Source organism: Eumetopias jubatus, unplaced genomic scaffold (assembly GCF_037043125.1).
Source record: "Eumetopias jubatus isolate StellerSeaLion01/CBP00866 unplaced genomic scaffold, mEumJub1_p1.0 scaffold_3, whole genome shotgun sequence".
Taxonomy (NCBI): domain Eukaryota; kingdom Metazoa; phylum Chordata; class Mammalia; order Carnivora; family Otariidae; genus Eumetopias; species Eumetopias jubatus.
Genome location: NW_028274809.1, coordinates 79,593,581 through 79,615,009, shown reverse-complemented (window position 1 = coordinate 79,615,009; position 21,429 = coordinate 79,593,581).

Here is a 21,429-nt window from a genome sequence, read left to right as displayed (position 1 = left end):
CCTTCCAGTAAGTGGTCGCTTCTCTGTTCAGAGAGTTGTTGCTACTCTCCTGTTCGATCTCCTGTTGAGTTCGTAGGTGTTCAGAATGGTTTGATCCCTATTCAGCTGAATTCCTGAGACCAGACTAAATCTAGGTCTCCTACTCCTCCGCCATCTTGCTCCGCCCCCCAGGAAGCACTTTTGATCTTGGATTTTTTTTTTTTTCTGTGCTCAATACTTGCCATCTTATATTTCTACAGAAGAAAAGTATGGCTTTTTGAATGTTTGGGGGGCACTTTCTACATTAGATAAGGCTTGAAAGAGGGAACAGGACACATTAACTACTGTGATTTATTTATTTTGAGCCTCTTTTATCATTCCACACCCTAAAGACTAATCAACAGAAAGTACCTGATTTTAACATCTGCCAACATACTTTTACAGATTTTTTTTTTCCTGAGGAACTGAGACAATTGCCCTTAAGTCGACTAAGACTCATATTCTCTCTGAAGAGAAAAAGAAGTGTGACTTTAAATTCTTGAATTATCTAGATAATTACCTCATAGTTTTCCTGCAGACTTATATGTAAAAACAAAGCTAAAGCAATTGCATAGTAAGTTTAATGGCTTTAAAAAGTAAAATACAAGATTTACCTGTTTCTATGGTACCTGTCTCCATGGTACCTGGTTAAAAGGACACGTGCATGACCCAGCAGGTCTTTTACCTATAATTTATGTCAGTGGTGTTAATTATGCTTTATACAATTTAAATCAGCCATCTTATTTGAATCTTACATTTCAAAACAATTATTTCCTCATACCCTTCTCCTTGGGAAACAGGGACATTATTCTATCCATGATATGTGATTATTTCTAAACCACCAATTTTGAATGGCCCATCTCATTTCTTCTTCTGCCACCAAAATATGTATATATAATATCAGTCTAACACAGTTTAGAATAGTGATTGAAGACAGAATGTAATTGTGATAGAAACACCACTCCCTTTAAACAATAGTACCCATTAAAGGATTTTTATTCTATCACTTGGTTACTTTCATTTTTCTTACAATTAAACCCAAAGCTCATCTTTCACTTTTATGGTGCATATGCTTTTTGAGCTATTGTTAGTCATATGTGTGAAAGTAAACATTGAAGTATGAAAATTCAATGAGATAACACATTGGCATAAAAAAATTTGGTAGGATGAAACAAAAGAAAAAGATAGTAATAACACTATTGCTTAGAAGACAGATCAGTTCATTTGACCTAAAAGTAGAATCATTAAAACAGACCTGAAGTAAGATGGAAGTTAAAAGTACTGACGAGGTACCAAGCACTGTCTTAGGACTTTCACACACATCACCTCATCTAATCTCGGTATCAGTCCCATGAGGTAGGCTAGTAGTCCCATTTTACCACAGGAAGAAATGAGGCACAGAGAAGTTAAGTAACCTGCCCAAAGTTACACAGCTAGTATGTGTTGCAGCCCAAAGGTGAATGGAGGCTGTTTAAATTCGATGCTATGTTTTTTACCCCCGTGCCTGCTGCAACGTGTAATAATCATAATGCGATTAACAGAGAGAAGGAGAAATAAACGTAAAAATGAGAAGCAATGCTGGAAAATGGATCCACAGTGGAGGTACTCACCTAACCATATCTTTAGTAACCCCTCTCCCCTTGGCACTGATTCCGGGCCCACCCATGTTGTCTACTCTGGATCCTCTCCTTCCCATCTTGCTTCTTCACACGTGTAATTCTTCATACCCAACAGTCTTCACCTGGGGGAAGTCAAATGATCTCAAATAATTGTCTTGAGGACAGAGGTAGAAAAGATACCCTGAGGCTCGTTGCAAGGAAAATATATTTGTGGAATATCAATTCTATTTTTAGGGAAGTTTGGGGAGTTGTAATACTTGAAAAAAATGGTCATATTTTTTATCATCTGAAAGTGCATCTTAATGAAGCATACGGTCAACTTAGATGGTAGCTTCAGGTAAGTGACAATGATGTTTATATGTCTAACTGGTGCATTTTGGGGAGCAAAAGACTGTGTTTTTAACAATTGTGCTGGGGCAACAGGCATAAAATGGGACAGTGTTGGGCAAGTTGGGACATCCAATTTCCCTACTTTAGTGACTGAAAAGAGACAGAAAGATGGTTGAAGTAGGCTGAAGTAGGGGAAAATGTATGACTTTTTCTTATGATGCTAAGGATTTTCCCATTGATAATACATGTGCTTGCGTTGGCTTTCAGATTTGTTCCTTCCCTAAGTTCCTGATCCCCAAACGTATTTATTATTATTGCTCTTATTATTTCATGGGTTAAGAAATGACTATAGGACTGTCACTGTGCTGAGGACTTAATTTATATTGTCTCCCTTACACCTCACAACAGTCTTATAAGGTGGGTATTATGATTATACTTGTTTGGGAAATTAAAATAAATTAAAATGACTCTACCAAGGTCACCCAGCTTGTAAATTGCAGAACCAAGACTTATATATAGATGTGAATGCAAAGCCCATACTCTTTACCACTATATTATATGCCTCTCAAGTTATTTGGGGTTGGGAAACTTTTAAACATAAAACAGCTTTTTTCCTTTTCTAGGAGAGATGCTTTTAAGGTCTCCAATTCTTATTGCCATAAGAAAAACATAAAAATTTGGTTGGCAAATTAAAATATTAAAATATTGAGTAAAATCACAAACTGTTAGAATTGGAGACCTTAAGAGCATCTCTCCTAGAAAAGGAAAAAAGCATAAATAAGGGTTCTAAGAGAACAGCTACTGAACATCATCCCTGGACTTTAAATGTTGGTGTACTACTTGTGATGTGAAGCAAGTTACTTCTCTATTCATGCAACAAATCTTGATCTTGTACCTACTATGTGCAAAGCATGGGAAGAAAATCTACCTGATGGTACAAAAACTAAGTTGGATGATATTTGTAAACTGTTTAGCCCAGCGTCTGAAGCATAGTAATGGCTCAATAAATGGTAGCTATTACGTTAACAGAAAGTAAAGATATGCTTCCACGTCTTTGTTAAAAAGCACATCCATTTTAAAATTGAAATAATTGTAGAATACCCGTAAGTGGAGACAAACCCTCACAATTCCAATTTCTAAAAGCACAGGTCAAATCCTCTTTCCGAGGCCTGAGAGAGTCAATTTAAATTTTCCTGTGTACTGGAATTTTGCTGATTTAACTACTATTCCAATATTAACATTATTATTATATTTTTATGTAGCTTTAAAAAACATTTTTCACATTCATTAACTCTAAGTAAATTATTGCCAGTAGGTTTGGGAACCAGCTTGTTTTATAGAGATTTTGGTATGTTAAATTTGTTTTAAAGGAATTTGGCCTGGATCAGAAACTGAGGTAAAACAATTAAAATGTCCAATTTGGGCGAATTCTTGGTAGCGCTCCAACATGCCGTTAGTTTTCATAATCAAGCTGTTATATGATTTTTTTTCATTATGCATGAGCAAATAGACTTCACTACACTCAATTTGAAACAATTATTATCTGTGGCACAATATAATCAAAAGGCTACTGCTATTTGTTGAAGGATTCTTTGTTTGCCAAGATTATTAATAAAGTTATGCCAGGAGCACATACAGTGCCGCTTGGCACTCAGCAGCTGGCGCTGGCAACGGGAAAATAAATCAGAATTCGTGATGCTTGTATTTTTCAATATTTCTGCCAGTGTGTGTATTGGAGAACATTTCACATTAAATAGCACTAATTGCCTTAATTGGCTTATGGTTATCAAGCCCACTGTACCGTTGGTGTGTCATCAAAGTGTTATTAGGGGAACTTACATGCTTATCTCCTTAGTGGTGCAGGTGTAACACACAGAGCGAGGCCATTGAAATACATGCACAACCCGCTGTTGTGTTGTGGAATCATAGGGTATGGAGGGGGTAAGAAGCCTCCTTTTGCCAGCCTGGGGTGGTAATTCTTCACACAACCTGCAGAGGTAAATAATTCCCTTCAGGGGGCACAGGAAAGAGTATCAGTGTGTCTCGATGGCCTCCCAGACCAACCCATGAGCCAGTGAGAGTTCTCACTTGCCTAAATTACAGCTCTTGACTGGCAAACGCCAGCTTTGCTTTCAGGTGGCTAATTAACACATTTAATAAGACCTGCAAAAATAAAATTGCCTTCCTATTTTATCATGACCCAAACACAGAACTCCTGAGCCTTTCTCCACTGCCACTGAATCTTTTAGTTTTGTTTTGGGTGTCATCTCAAGGGACAGCCTGGTGGCTGGGTGAAACCTGCTCTAGTGTCCTTCCACAGCACCAACAGGGCGCTCGCACCGCCTTCCTCCCTTAGATCCTCTCCAGCTTGCAAATGCCAGAAGTTCCAGAGAAAAGGGTTCATCCTCTGTGAAAATGAAATGTCCAACGTCTAGACACACACACACACACACACACACACACACACATACACACACACACACATCCATGTAAACTTCCAGACAGTAACATTCTAATATACTTGAATTTAAAATGGTAAGAAGGAACATGAAGAAAATTTAGGCAGGTCTAAATAGGGAATAAAGGTCAAGATGGGGAGGAGTGATCGCCCCCCCAGATCACCATGCTCTGTTGTTCTCAAGTAAGGATGGTTTGCTTCATTTACTGGTTAGTCTAATGAAAGACAAACAAACAAACAAAAAACAACTGCTTATTATGCCTAATGCATTTAAAGAATAAGTTTACTGCTTCATGGTATTAAAATCATGTATGACTCAGGAGTGAAAGTACTAGAATAATAACATTTGCCATTTGTAGCTGGAAAAAGCATTGAAATTTCAACTCACGAAGAATCAGAACTATCTTTGAGTAAGTGGGGAACGCTCACCACCTTGGGCACATTTGGTAAGTGGGTAAAATTTTGTGTCTGAAATCACATCTGGGATATGTCAAGTGCTAGATACACACTTGTTGGAGTAATCTGTCCCACCTCCAGGGTGCAAAAGGTCTGGGGCTGGTTCTCAGGAGACGAGGAGTGGGGCTCAGCCTTAGTCCTACCCATGCATGAACTTTCAGTGGTCTCTCAAGTGAGGGCTTAAAGCTTTTGTTTTCCTTCTGCCTCTGGGAGAAGCCTCTGGCCCACAAGACTACATAGGTAGAGATCATTTTATCTGGCACTTTTACAAACATGGGAAAAAGAGTTACAAAATGAAACCAGAACACCCCTATAATTGATGGAGAAGTTTGATTCATCTCTCCTCTTTTTTGATGTTCTTATTAAATCTGAAGTTTATAATCACTTCTCACTCATGCTTGTGAGCAATTAAGAGCATCACATCTTGCCATCACAAGAAAGAAAAACATGTAACTGAGTAGTGGAATCAATGACAGAGAGGGACTTGTTTGTGTGTTTTAAGCTATAGATTTAGGAACATGTTCTTGATCATTAAAAGTAGCAGTTATTTTTTTTTTATGTTCAAGTGAAGTTTTAAAACACTAAAAATAAAGCATAGGTGAGGACACCTCCTTTCTATCCAGATCTACATTTTCAACATCAATCAGTTTGAAAAGTAGTACAAGATGACTGCCTTCGGAGTAAAACTAGTTTTGAGGTACTTACATTGCATTTCTACCTCTTTGGTTGCTATGGTTAGTGGAATATACTTGTAAAATATAAATGCATTCAGTTTTTCATTCATTCAACAAAAATCTGTTAAGCAGTCACAATCTTCCAGGCATGAACTGGGCCCCCAGGATATAAAGATGATTAAGGCCATGACCCTACCTCAGGTTAGCTCATGGTTTACTGGGTATCCTTTATAAGTTAGAATGCTTTTGGTTACAGGTAACATTTTTAACTTAAGAGTCAGGAAAGGCTGATCCAGTGGTCCAGCAATGTCTTCCAGAACTCAAGTTCTTTCTGACTCTTCATTCTGCACCACCTGATAAACCCACATCATCCTCCAACTGGTTCTCCTCATGCTAGTGGATGCCTGCTGATAGCATCTAAGTTTACATGCAGTGGAAGAAAAAGTCTCCTTTGTCTCTTAAGAATAATGAAACTCCTTGCCCAAAAGGCTGAATAATCTTTTACGTGTCTCATTGGTCCAAATTGGTTCAGACCTACAATATCCCTAAACAATATCCCTAAACAATAGGGCATTGGGATTGCCATAATTGGCTCATACTAACCAGGGTCCACCTCTGCAGCAGGAACCAGTCAGATTTCCTCGAGGTATATTAGCAACGTGGGGAAGGGTTCTACTAGACCAGAGGAAAGGAGTAGGTTCTGGGCTATATCTTTTCCCTTATTATCTTTTGTAACACTTAAAAGCTATTTTAGTAATACTAGAGGACATGACTGGCTGACTGACAGATATGATTTCTGAAGGATTCCGTTTCTCCTAGATCAGGTGTTCTCAAATTTGAGAACCCAGGGCGCTTATTAACACAGTTTGCTGGTGCCCACCCCAGAGTTTCTGATTCAAGAGGTCTGAGGTGTGGTCTGAGCATTTGCGCTTCTAACAATGTAGGTGAGGGTGATATGCTGACAGCTTTGTGGAGATGATGTGTCTAATAGCAAATCGATAGCCTTTGATGTGCTAAGATCACCATGGGAGTTGGACAAAATTTACTTCGGATTTTGAAAACATTTTCTCTCCATGACAATTGTTCCCTGACTATATTGCTCAAATGCCTGGTTAGCTTTGAAGGCATCCTTCCCTCCTTTGGACATGGCTTTGTCCATTACACAAAGAGCCTCAAAAATCTTTCCAAAACTACTGCTGCTGTTACTAATAGTCTCCTACATTATTTTTTTTTTAAGATTGATTTATTTATTTGAGAAAGAGGGAGAGCAAGGGGAGGAGCAAACGGGGAGGGAAAGAATCTCAAGCAGACTCCCCCTGAGGACAGAGCCTGACACGGGGCTCGATCCCAGGACCCTGAGACCATGACCTGAACTGAAATCAAGAGCCAGACACTAAACTGACTGTACCATCCAGGTGCCCTTCTCCAAAATTATCTTTAAAATCCATTTATACACATGTAAAATGTAAACTTGTTTTACAGCTAACCTGTAAGGAAGTTCGAATTCATATTTCTACAATTCTGAAAATATCTAGTATTGTGTAAACTGAGCTTTCCTACGCTGACAAGAAGAAATATATTACTGAAAGTACCTAAAAACTAAATTGCTTGAGAAATAAAAAGATCATAATGTATTGACTCTACACATGTTGAACATGGACTGTTTTTTGACATCCAATAAAGCAATGTAAACCACCCCTTCAGTGCCCAATTTTTTATAATAGAACTTTGTTGAATTTAAGCAGAAACATCGGTGATCCTCGTCACTGAGGAGTTACTACATTTTCCAAAACAATGTGACTTGGTAGGTGGTTGAACCATTGAAGGAGATCATTCTAAGGAGCCCAGGTAAATATGAGTTGCCAGAGAAAATGTACCTGTAATGGGCCAGGGGCTGTTCTAGGGACTGGATTTATGATATTTCATTTAACAAACTTAAAAATTAAAAAAAGGACAAATCAACAACAAATAAGCATCCAAAGAGGTAGAAATGCAACAAATCAACAACAAATAAGAGTTCTTCTCATCTGCTTTTATGAATTTGGGTTTCTCTCTTGGTGACCTAGGAGAGGTCACGACTCAAAACAAAGATGTCTTCAAATGCCTTTCCTCAGTTTAAAACCCTTCCAGAGTTTCTGATTTCTCACTGCATAAAGACTTGAGTTCCTTAATGCACCACAGGCCCATTTTTGCCTTCTTGGTAGAGCCTCATCTGGGATCCTCTGGCCACAACTACCTGCATCTGGACACACTGACCTTCCTTTAGGGTCTGGGCAGAGCCATGCTCCTCCTGCTATGGGCTCTCTGCTCCTGCAAGTCCCTCTGTTGGAAACACTGCCTCACACCCCCCCCTTGCTTAATAATCCTCCTCACCCTCCATATCTCTGCTCAAATCTCACTTTCTCAAGAAAGACTGACTGGGCCATTAAGATTTGTGAATTGAGTGTTTAAGAGCCTATCACAGGACAGGCATGTGCAATATAATATTTAATCCCTCTGCCAACGGATTGGCCGGGTAGGAGTAGCTGCTCTTTCACATGTGAGGACTGCAATTTGTTCAATATTGGACTAGGACAGGGCCGCATGTGGGACCTCATGTACTCCAGTAAACAAAGAAGAAGGCTTTCAATTTCTGCAAAGCAAACAGGATTATCACACACTGTGTCCACCTCGATTATATATGGTTTAGAATTATCCAGGAGAAGGTATGTTTTATTTCCCCACACATAAGTGCTGACAGGAAAAGACATTAGTTCTTGTCTTTCTTTCCTTCTCAACACTTGACTCTGAACTGAACTTAATAAAATATAATATATATAAAAACGTTTTAATATAAAAAGCACAGAATAAACGTGAAGTGCAATTTTTGTGAATAAATGCTTGATGAAGGACTTAAAGATGCTGCTTAAAGAACATCTTGAGATTTTTCTAAACTGTGTGTGTAGCAGAAAATGTGAATTTGGAAGAAAAAGATGACCTTGACTTAGTAAGAAAAATGAACACTTAGAAAAAAAAAGAAAAATGAACAATGTAAAACCCATGGTCTAAATTACATTCCATGAAAATGCCTCCCAATTTAATTTAGAATTACATTTTTTTTTTAAAGAACAAGTTCTACAATATTCAGAAGCCTGCATTTAAGACCTCTTCCTTCCTTCAAGCTTGGCCATGCCATCGATCACACCATTTTCATTGCATTGTAAGTAGGTTGCAGCCACCATGTAATGGAAACTTTGTCAGAGTTTTCTCCTAGACAAGGTATAGAAGCTCAACAATATGGCTTAGACTTAAAGAAATCCTGAATTATATATATTCTTAGGGTTCCAAGCCGTTCCTGGGTTCTTTTTAAGGTCTACATCTTCTAATGAATAACCACTAAGGTGGGGCTTAAAGAAACATTATACAAAGTTAAAAGAAAAATTAAGGTAAAATATCACCATAGTTCTTTAAAGAATTTGGAGACATAGTAAACACTCCTCAAGGCTAGAAATTTAAACATGTTTACAGACTTAGATCAATCAAAAACTGATGATTTTCTGGAAGATCGCCTATGAACTATAATGTATATTATATTATACATTTTTATATAATTACACATTTTTTCTATAATCAAAACAAGCGAGACTTGAATTACAAATCCATATGAAGTTTAGAATCTTCATTTTAAGACAGTCTTGCCTTTTTATTTTTTAGCCTGTTGTATTATCACTGCCCAACATATGATATTCTAGGAAACATTTCATTTTAAAGGGCTCCATTACAGTTAATGAAGATAAGTCCATATGGTATAATATTGTAATGAATTTTCTGGTGGAAATTAATTAGATGTGTGAATGTGTGAATGCTAACATTTATTTACATCGCAGGCTAAATGTTCAAAGGAGTATATGTTAAGCACACAATTAGAAGCAATGATGCATTAAATTGGCCTCACCAAGAAATAGTATTAATTTTAATAGTGCAATGGAAGCTCTTTGGAAAATCCAAGATAAGATTTTCTCTGCCCAGTTGCTTGTTTTTGAGACTCCTTGCCTGCCTAAGCCACTTCTTTACATAAAAGTTGATGGAAAATTGAGGATAGAGAAGGAAAGTGTATTTTCCACATCCTATCATAAGGCTGTCTAATGTTCTCATTAACCTATGGACTTTCTCCCAACTCCTTTTGATTTGCACTATGCAAACAGTATCTAGCAACTCCTTTTGCAAACAGTGACCTCCTAACCAGAGAGGGAATTCCTCACAGCTGGAAACCTGCAGTTACCATGTTCTTTTTTTAAAGTATTACTTTATGTAAAGTATAAAGAAACAACAGTCCTTCACCAGGGTTCTCCTATTGGAGGATAAGCTCTTAGTAGGGGGGATCCACAGAACCACAGAACCAGCTGGAGGGATTTCCTTCCCTGGTCAAGCACCATTCTGATTAAGATTCTGGGATTATTTTAGATTTGTGCTCAGAATGTATTGGACTGTTTTTTAGTCATATCCTTAGATTAGAAATATTTTATTGTTCTAATGTTTCCTTATAACACTATATAAACTAATAATAATGAAGTCTAACCATGTGTGAGCACTGGGATAGTGAATTGCATGGATTGTCTAATTTAGTTCTCTCACAAATGCTATGCATGCATATATTCTATTTACATCTCTATTTTATAGAAGTGAAAAGTGGGGTTTGGAAGCTGAATAATTTAAACTCAACAGCTGGCAAGTGGCTGAACTGATCTTTGAACCAGTTTTTGTCTAGACAATGTGCCAATTGGCCAATACTAAATGTTTTGAGGTAATTTTCATTATAATCTTTTAAAAACACTGGCTGATTAGGTCATAGTTCTTTTGTGATTTTGTGTAATGAATATCTTATTGAACCCCCCCCAAATTTCACATACACACAGTACAACAAACAAGAAAGCTTGAATAATGAAAATATTAGTTATTATACTGGACGGAGGAAATACATGATTGGATGAGTATTTTGCACCATTGTAAGTTTGCAAACTTTCTCTGAAGCAAAAATCAGTAATTTATATATTCTGTATAAAGTTACTTCTTATGTAATGAGACCTCTGCATGAAACCCAAATGCCCCTATTTCCCTAAGATTCTTAATAACCTGGAATGGAAAAGAAAACGGCAGTTGGTGAACACAGTAACAAGACTGATTTAGAGCACACATTAGTTTAAAAGACACTTGCAAGTCAAAAGATGGTTTCAGGCAGCTCACAATTCTAGATGAATGCCATTTTGCTTTATGAAGAAATTCGTGTAAGAAAAGTAGCAAATTTCATGATTCCTGAAAATGTGAACTTGAGCTACACTTATAGCCTATGCCCATCCGGACTTTAGTTCTTGCAAAGGCTGTGGCAATTTCATGGCAATGAGGAAATTTTCGCTGCCACTGAGTATGCCACTATAATATAAATGTATGAGACTTACAACCTCATCACTACCACCTCTCTCCTTGTAATTTCTAGACCTGTCATCGATGGGACTGAGGTATGTGATCAGTATTAGTCCTTCTCTCCAAATAATTCGTTGTATAGGAAAAAGACAAAGAAGGCTGTATGAAACTTGTAGACTTGTATTCTGAAAGCAGGACAGAAAAGAAAGGTAAATTTTTATTTTTTTATTTTGACTCTGGCAAGAACTGAAGCTTTGAGGTCAAAAGTCCTCCATGTAATTGTATGGCAAACTATTACAAACTGACTTATGTTTTCAATCTCATACAGACTAATTTTACATCAACAGATATAAAATTTAAAACTAAAGGGGATTTACCAAACAATCCCAAGATCTAACTTTATTTGTTCAGTAAATATTGTTCAACACCCACAGGTAAGAATTACCATGGAATTGGAGGTGAGGAAGTAAGTAAAATAAATAAAATTTTCTCTTGCTTTATTTTACATAGGAGATTTAAAAATTATATCCTCAAATCCATTTCTTGAAAGAAATACACTATTATAAATTTATAAATATAGGGGCACCTGGGTGGATCAGTTGGTTAAGCGTCTGCCTTCGGCTCAGGTCATGATCTCAGGGTCCTGGGATTGAGCCCTGCATTGGGATTCCTGCTCAGCGGGGAGTCTGCTTCTCCCTCTTCCTCTGCCCCTCCCTTTTCTTGTGCTCTCTCTGTTTCTCTCTCTCTCAAATAAATAAATAAAATCTTTAAAAAATTTTTTTAATAAATTTATAAGTATAAAGGAGTGGGGGTGCTTGGGTGTCTCAGTTGGTTAAGCATCTACTCTTGATTTCTTCTCAGGTTATGATCTCAGGGTCATAAGATTCTCTCTCTCTCCCTCTGCCAAGCACCACTCTCTCTCTAAAAATAAACAAACAAACAAACAAACAAACAAATAAATATGTGGCTCAGTCGTTAAGCGTCTGCCTTCTGCTTAGGTCATGATCTCAGGGTCCTGGGATTGAACCCCGCATTGGGTTCCCTGCTCGGCAGGAAGCCTGCTTCTCCCTCTCCTGCTCCCTCTGCTTGTGTTCCCTCTCTTGCTGTCTCTCTCTTTCTGTCAAATAAATAAATAAAATCTTAAGAAAAATAAAATAAATATATTATAAATTCATTTATAATATATTTATATATAAATTTATATATATATATATATATATATATATATATATATATCTCAAGGAGTGGTTAGCCACCTCTAAAATCAAATCATCTTAAAGGTGGAAAAACTTTTCCAAAGTCACAAATTATTTAGCGACTAGATCCCAAGTCACTCAAGTCAAGCCAACCTGCAGAAAAAACTTTCACATATATTTCTTAAAATTAGTATTATTTAATAATATTTTTATCAAATTATAAAGTTGGCAGGAAGGAGAGGGGGCCCGACTTCAATATGCCAAAGTCTAAAATGACTGTATTTGGATTCCATAGGGCCCTCCCATGGGGCAAGCATGGCAGGAACAGGTTAGTGGTCTTAATTACTAGAGGCATTGGATTAGAAGTGGGGAACTCATCTGTGTTTGGCCTGGAAAACAAATCTGAGAGAGCATTTGAGGATGTGAACGGGAGGCAACATTCACTCTCATTAGGGCAGGGAGAGTGTGTCAGCCTCTGTGGTAGGTGCTTAGGTGTAGGCTCTTCCTTTGGACTACCATCATCACCACACCTTTTCTAAATTCCTGTTTGGCCTCTTGTTACCAAACGATTCAGTCTTCCTTCCAAACTGCAGGAAATGGTGTTTTGGTATCCACTGCCTGCAGTGCTCAGACCCCAGTGTGAGATCAGCAGGCGAGGGTAGCGGGGCATCTCGACAGGCTCAAATCCACAACCTTTTCTCAGCCTCAAGAAAAAGAGTAACACTCTTCTTTACCATCATTTCATTTAGTTTTTTTAAAGATTTTATTTATTTATTTGACAGAGAGAAACACAGCGAGAGGGGGTACACAAGCAGGGGGAGTGGGAGAGGGAGAAGCAGGCTTCCCGCAGAGCAGGGAGCCCAATGCGGGGCTCGATCCCAGGACCCTGGGATCATGACCTGAGCTGAAGGCAGACGCTTAATGACTCAGCCACCCAGGCGTCCCCATCATTTCATTTATCATTAGGAAAATTTTATCTATTTTGAGGGAGGAAAGCGTGGGGTCTCTTTTATGAACAATGTTGAGCTGTACTGTGAATTTCTCTCCAAACACTTCAGTGCGAAGCTGCCTTTGAAGTAAAGTTTTCTCTAAGAGTTAGAGATTTTCAGGGATTCCCAGCAACACCCCTATGCCAGATTTTCTTCTTTTATAGCACACTCTCTCTGCAGTGGAGTTCTTTTTCTCTCTTCTTATACCACTGGCAATTATGGTTGTTATGGCACAGAAAGGAAATGAGAGATAGGAATCTCAGATGTTGGAAGATAGGAAATCCCCCAAAGTTTCTACTTCCCCCTTTTGTTGGGGTCTTATTTAAACTATTTAATCTGTTATTAAAGCCATCTAAGAATGGAGCAGGTTCCCATCTGGAAATGTTGACCCCTACTGCCATCAAGGGAAAAAGATAAAGGGACTATTATGGACTGAATATTTATGTACCTTCAAAATTCACTTGTTGAAATCCTAACTCTCAAAGTGATGGTGTTTGGAGATGAGGCCTTTAGGAGATAATTAGATAAGGTCATGAGGGTGAGGTCCTCATGATGGGACTAATGCCCCTGGGAGATCCCATGTCTCCATCTCTTCTCTCTACTATATAAGGATGCAGCAGTTAGAAGGCGTTCAGCATACAAGGAAAAGGGCTGCCACCCAACACCGGATCTCCCGGCATCGAGATCTTGACTTTCCCAGCCTCCAGAACTGTAAGAGAGAAATGTTGGTTGTTTAAGCCACCCAGTCTTTGGTCATCATTATAGAAGCCCAAGTTGACTAAGACAGGAACTGAAGTTAAGAAACTTCAAGAAAACCAGTCTAAGAATCAACATTTTGTTTCCATTAATGCCAAGTGACATACAGGAAATACATTGATTTCAATTACAGGATGAAAGAGTACAGTTCACCATACAGAAAAGCCTGAGAGAAGCAAGGAAACGGTATCATAACTTTCATGAGAAGATGACCCTTGAGAAGAGGAAGGACTCATGGAAGAGATGCACACAGAAGAGATCTGCCTCTCAGGTGCCACCACCGCCCATTTCTTATCCTGGATGGGATTGCATGAGTTCTTGCCTTACAACTACTGGCAACTGATACATATGTTTTTATAAACATTTTTGCATGTATGTTTTATTTCATAATATTTTTAGAGCCTTGTAAGAAATTAAATGGCTGTTAGACATTTGGAATTACAGTCTGAAATTCTAAAGAATTTGATTGGATTACAAAATAACATGTCTTTTATTAGCACATTTCTGCAATTTTTATGACCTTTGCTCTCTCACTTTGCCTTTCCCAACAGGCTGAATTTCTTGGGTGCTCTTTTGAGTATCTCACAATTATCATTTATTACATTTTAGTCATTTGTTATGGGCCTAGGTTTTCAGGAACAACTATAAGAAGCAAAGAAAAAAGTGTACAAGTATTTCATTTTGAAAATGAATATTGAACATTGAACCCAGCATTCAAGCTGGGTGGCAGTTGGATAACTCAAGTTTATATCAACCCAAAAGTATGAAGAAAAAAAAGGGAAGAAAGAAAGAGATGGAAGAAGAAAAGAGAGAAAAGATGAAGGGAATAAAACTATGTATGGAGTGCTCAATGCATGCGAGATGCTTTCAGAGCATTGCATTTATTTCCCAAGGACCGTGGGGGTTGTTTTCTGTTTACAAGGGGGGAAAGAGACTCCAAGAGAATTTCTTATAGCCCTTCAATTCAATTGCTCCTAGATTATAGCTCTAATGTTGCCAGTTATTAGGAGGGAAGGAAAAAATGATGGAGTCCAGTTCTGGTGATACTGACAACTTTCCAAGTAAAATAGGCTTAGGTGTCCCTTCTCTCAAGTAATTCCAGGGGATTGGAAAAACTGTCGTTGCTTCCTTGTCAGTTCATTAGAGACGGGGATTGGGGACACCACAGAGTTTCCACACTTGCACTTTTCAAAGCAAACGGGCTTGCATTAATAGAAGTGTAAGTGAATGGATCTTGTCTTCAAAATCTGATCTGTCACCTGGGTCCAGAGAGAAGACAAAGTCACACCTTATTGGGGGATGGTGAAATAGACTTTTGAAACTACAAGAAATTGTAGGATGTGTCATTAAATGCAATTTCTTTTTAAGAATTCTCTCATTGGTAATTATTCTTATTATGTAGGTGGACAGTCTCTTAATATAGATAAAGACCTTTTGCAGCTGCTCTCATCATAGGCCTCATGTTTAATATGCACTTTGTAATTAGCGTGAATGTAAAGCCCCACATTTGCAGTCAGCCTCCCTTTCTGTCAGATCGGTTTTTAATCTGGGCTGTGTTCAGCTGCGAAGGGCTGATAAGCATTTCTGAAATCTCGGTACACGACAAACAGCACTTTAATCTCGTCTTTCAATTTCCAGTGCACTCATTACACAAATTCAGCTCAAAGAACCTTGATGCATGAAAATTAGCCTTCCTGGATGTAGTACAATTTCTTTTAACCTTTTAAAAAATACTCTGATCCTCCGGGCCATTTGTCCCAGCAAAATGTAAGCAGCGGCTTACTTGCAAAATGGAGGAAATTTATCTCCAAGGCCATAGAGACCAGAGTTGAGCTAAATGTTAGCTATTTGTTTTAATTGAAGATGAGGGAAATGATTTCTTCAATTTTAACCTAATTTTTAGAGAATAAACATCATTACATAGAGATCAATTATATTTCTATGTAGTACTTTCATATCCAGAACCCACAACTAGCCCAGCTGTCTGACAGAGCTTGCTCATTTAAACCTCAAGCCAATTAGCACCAATTTTCAATCAGTTATGTAAGTATTAACCTGTTCCTCTCTGTATGTAATCTGTCTGTGAGCTGGCTTGAAGGAGATGAAATTCTTAAAGTGTCAAATTGCTTTCCCTAATACACACTTAGGTCTTTATTTGCCTTACACCCTAGGCTCTGATTTCAAGCTTTCAATGATAAAAATGTGTGAAACAGCTCTAGTCTCTAGAGATAGGTCTTGGGCTGGGGAAGGATGTGTGCTACTTGCTGAAAGATTCATCCGTGTAAAGACTGAGCCCATCTTAGAGGGAAGCAAGAATCAATTTTATCTGTCATTTGGCCACGCATCATATTCCTCAAACACAAATCAAAGCAAGTTGAGGAAAAAAGATTTCCAGTGTATTTAACCTTGTTTGGATGATCCAAAGTGAATCAAGCTTCTGAAATTCTCCAGGAAGAAAAGACAGGTTATTATGTGGCCATAAATTGCTTTAATGGAAACTACAAACATTTTTGGTGACAAAGTGTTCAGGAATGACTTAAGAACTTTTCTCTAAGTTTACAGAAGAGTATTTTCATCCCCAAAACACAAAAACCCCATGTTAAGTGAGTTCTCCCATTTGTGCTTTAGAGTCTCACTTCCCCATACCTCAGCCATACCCTGTCGAGAGGCCACCTGAAAAAGATGGGCAACTTTTGGGAAATTAACCTTGTTTTGTATTTAGGCAAAGGATAAAGCAAATCAAACGCAAGGTGTCTCATAAAGACAAAAGAAAATATTTACAAAGATTATTTTCCAGAGCTTTTTATGATATCCACTCAGGGGCTTTGCTAAATGTATAATGAAGAGGACAGTTTGTTTAAGAGGAAGAAATATCAGTCATCCTGAATACAACACAGAGATTTCAGAACGAAAAAAAAAAATGGATGAGGTGGGTATATTTTCTTTATTTCCAGAGATACAGAGTTTGGAACATCACTACTCCTTCTGCACAGACAAACTCAGGATTCTGACTTTGCTGACACAGGATTCTGAGGCTGGAACAACAGGGAAAGGCGGAAGGGAAGTTTGGAGAAAACTGGTTTGATAAAACCACTATAATTTTCTGTTTTCAAATCTTGTTGGGCTTTGTTCTTTTAGAGGACCGTCTTGAGGACTTTATCCAAAGGCAAGTTGCAAGAGACAGGTTTCCAGGGGGTTGCTAAGTGAACACTTGTATTTAAATTACAATATCTGTCACATTCGTCTAGCCTTGTATGCAGAACTCTAAGCAGGGAGGGGGAGTAGATTTCATTTCTATAATGTCACTGGAGGCAAACAATAGAATTTTTCACATGGTAGAATTTACTTTTTGTAATTGTAAAATTCTCTTTTACAAATTATAATGCTGGAAGCAACTGTAAAACAAAAGGCCTGAGCTGCCTTGTAGAGTTATAGCACCCTTCTCGGGACCCTAAAACCAGAAAAGGACGTAAATCCCTGGGCATCGATACCTCCTCATCAAAGAACTTCCAATGATTGGGCATTAGCATTGTGTCTACTGTGTGGACATATTGAGACATTTGTGTTCACCCCACAGGCCGGACCAGGGCCATCTGTTCAAGGCTTCCATAATGACCCATGTGGACGGCTCAGGAGGATTCCAAAATGACCCAGAGCTCACTCGAGAGAGCACCCTGGACTGTCATGGTCCATGGGTGTGTGATCCATGGGTTCTACTCTCAGGTACTAGGTGTCAATTTGATGTGATTAACAACTTATTGGTTGGAGTATCACCTGCTTCATTATTACATTTATTTATTTACTTAAGAAACATGACTTGAGTGTTCTTTCAGTTTTAGGAAGTGCACTTAAGAGAGTTGGACAGTAGGCTGAGGAGAGAATGGGGGCATATTTCTCACCTTGTTTCTTCTCAGACAGAAGATCCACTTAAGGCTCAAATAGTCAAAAAGCCTTTGGTGTTGGTGTCTCTGGGAAAACTATATCTCTCCACCCTAGAACACCCTCTTGTCTAATAGACTTCAGGTCACTGACACTTGATTAGTTTGTGTTCTGTTTATTTATTATGTCTTAATTGTTTTTTCATCTGCTAGGAAGGAGGTAATAAATATTTCCTAAGGAAATCTAGAGGAGCCCTCTCAGGCCTGCTAGACCACTTTATTAATTCAACAATGCTGAACTGAACTCTGAACTTAGATACAAAGAAGCCCGAATGCCTATCCCTCAAGGACCTAGGAATTTAGAGGGAGAAATAGAAAAATAAATATTTAATTGTGATACAGTTGGGGTGTGTATAATAATAACACAGCATTTCTCAGAGTGGATCCTACAGTCTTTCCTATCTATCTCTGAGTTCTGTGAATCTTGGCATTGGAGAGATCATTTAATACTTGCATTTCAGTTCTGCCACTCCCTCATCATGTCATCACAAGCAAGATGTTTTAGCTCCTGAGCCTCAGTGTCCTCTCTGTAAAATGGCGATGTTAGTTGCCAATTTTGTTGTGGAAATTAAATGGAAAAAGATGTGCAAGTAATTTATGTCCTACTGTGGAAGGTGTTTTGTGTGCCTGATTTCAGTTGTACATCATTAGAATTACTCCTCACTATAGCACAAAAACAGCCCAGTATATAAAGGCAAGTGCAATGATAACTTATTTACAACAAAGGGGAAATAGAGAGCTAACTAGTGCATACCACTGGAAAAATACACCTAACATTAACTTATTCTCCTCTTTTCTTAGAAATGCCAAATTTCTTCTTAGGAATTCCTAATCCACACTAATCCAAATTAAACACATTCCACTCTAAATTTAAAAAGATACTCTACCTCAAAAACACTTCCCAAACACTTCAAGGAATGACTCAGTACCCTGTTTTTAATAGAAGACTCACTATATGTTTTTTATTAATCATTTAATTGAGACTATCTTTCTATTACTACACTTTTAATAAAGACATATAGTGGTTTATTTCCAGATGTTTGCATCAGTTTTTGAAGAAAAGATTTGAATTTGGCAAATAAAATCTTACCTATTTTCAAATGATAGCTTAAGCAATGAGTTGGTTGTTGGGATTAATGTGAAAAACACAGCAACCCAAGTAACTATGGCTCCTGTTGAAGGACAAGCAAAGGAAATGGGACGTGAAGCCAAAGCTGAGTGTGAACCTGACTCTCTGGGCCCCTTGGGGGTGTCCCTAAGTTCAGATATAGCCATCAGGAGTAAGTGTGGCTTCTCTATCAAGAAGGGCCACACTGGGGCGCCTGGGTGGCTCAGTTGGTTAAGCGACTGCCTTCGGCTCAGGTCATGATCCTGGAGTCCCGGGATTGAGTCCCACATCGGGCTCCCTGGTCAGCAGTGAGTCGGCTTCTCCCTCTGACCCTCTTCCCTCTTGTGCTCTCTATCTCTCATTCTCTCTCTCTCAAATAAATAAATAAAATCTTTTAAAAAAAGAAAAGGGCCACACTGCTGCTAATTCACCTCTAAAATACATTATATAGGCATCACTTTTCAAGAGCAATAAACAGTACATCAAAGAATGCTTCTTTGCGCAGAACTGAACAAGCAGGAGGTTAGATTAAAGTAGTTATTGTGAATTGAAAAAGTCCCTATTTCTTCAATTCTAAGATGTCTTCCATTTTAAGACATGCCGAATATTTGATAGCAGCCTTTCTGGGAAACAAACAATCAAACAAAAACAAAACATACACAAACAATGAATCGTGGAACACTACATCAAAAACTAATGATGTAATGTAGGGTGATTAACATAACATAATAAAACAAAACAAAACAAAACAAAAAACACAAACAAAAAAATCCAAACACTCATAAAAGCCAAAAACCAAAAACCCACACACTTCAACAAGAAACAGATTATTTTGAGTAACAAAAGTATCATAGATTCATCCATACAACTGCATGACACCTTAATCTTCACTCTCACAGTTAACATTGATCCCAAGCTTTCTACCTTCAGAGCTGAGAGATCCTTCTAAGTCACTTTTCAACCCTGGCAGTCCTGCTGAGTATCATGTGATGTTTTTTTTTTTTTCATGTTGAATCTGTCTTGGACCACCCATACCCTTCTCTCAGCTCTAAATGCATAGTCTCAGGTTCCTGCCTACAAGGCTTAAGCCTCACATCCCCCAACTACATCATTTCCCACTTATTCTCAACCTCAGTCCATTCTCTATCTCTCTGACCTTCTAAAAAATGTACTACAGAATTTAGTTCTTAATTGGGTGATGTCTTGTGTTCTTAATGTTTTTATGGGATAACATATATAAAAATGCTTTCAAATCTCTAAAATGCTTCATAGATATTTATTCTTCTTGTTTAAATATGTACTTCTTCTCCATCCTCCTCTCACCCTCCAAACTGAAGTTCTTGTGGAGCTTACTCTGTCTTCTGTCACCTCTATGTCCCACACAGCATTCAGCTGACTCCTAGCCCACACAACACATACGTGATAGTTGGTATATATACCATACTTGGTGTATTTTTCACTTACAGCAAAAGGCTTTACAGGAAGGTGACTAACAGGGTGGCATTGTAGTTTAACAAGTAGGTGATGGTGGTTCACCCAGGAAATAATTCTGACATACTTAGTGGCCTGTCCCCCCACCTGATCTGCTTCAGTTTATCCATATGAAAGAAGAGGAGAAAAACAAAATAACTATCATTTCATGATTGTTAGGATTTATTCATATCATTAGGCAGAATGGGTCCTGGCTGGGCTCTGCAGTCCGCATGTACACTTTGCTGTTGCACTTACATAAGAAGACCATATGAGTTTAAATACTTTGCAGAATCCTTGTAAGATTTCTTCTCTCCCACATTTCCTGTGAGCATTCCTGTTCTCTGCCTTTTGCTTACAATTACAAACTAGTTCTCAGAAAATTGCAGGATTAGTCAGCAGTATTGACAGAAGAAGAAGAAAAAATAGACAAGAAAGAGGCATCTCAACATAATGCAGATAAATGGGCCCAATTTTATCCCTGAAAACTGGTTCAAGAAACATTGGAACTCTATCCTTCACCTTCCAAAATTCTTTGCTCCTCCTGGAAACAGTAAACATTTTGTAAAATTTGTCTCCAATTCAATACTGCCATAGGAGAAACTGTCCTAATTTTTTTAAATTATATATAATTTTATATATATTATAATATACATACATTTTTTTAAAAATTTATTGTTATGTTAATCACCATAGATTACATTATCAGTTTTTGATGTAGTGTTCCATGGTTCATTGTTTGTGCATAACACCCAGTGCTCCATTCAGTACGTGCCCTCTTTAATACCCATCACCAGGCTAACCCATCCCCCCAACCCCTCCCCTCTAGAACCCTCAGTTTGTTTCTCAGAGTCCATCGTCTCTCACAGTTCGTCTCCCCCTCCAATTTCTGCCCCCTTCATTTTTCCCTTCCTACTATCTTCTTTTTTTTTTTTTAACATATAATGTATTATTTGTTTCAGAGGTACAGGTCTGTGATTCATCAGTCTTACACAATTCACAGCGCTCACCGTTCAG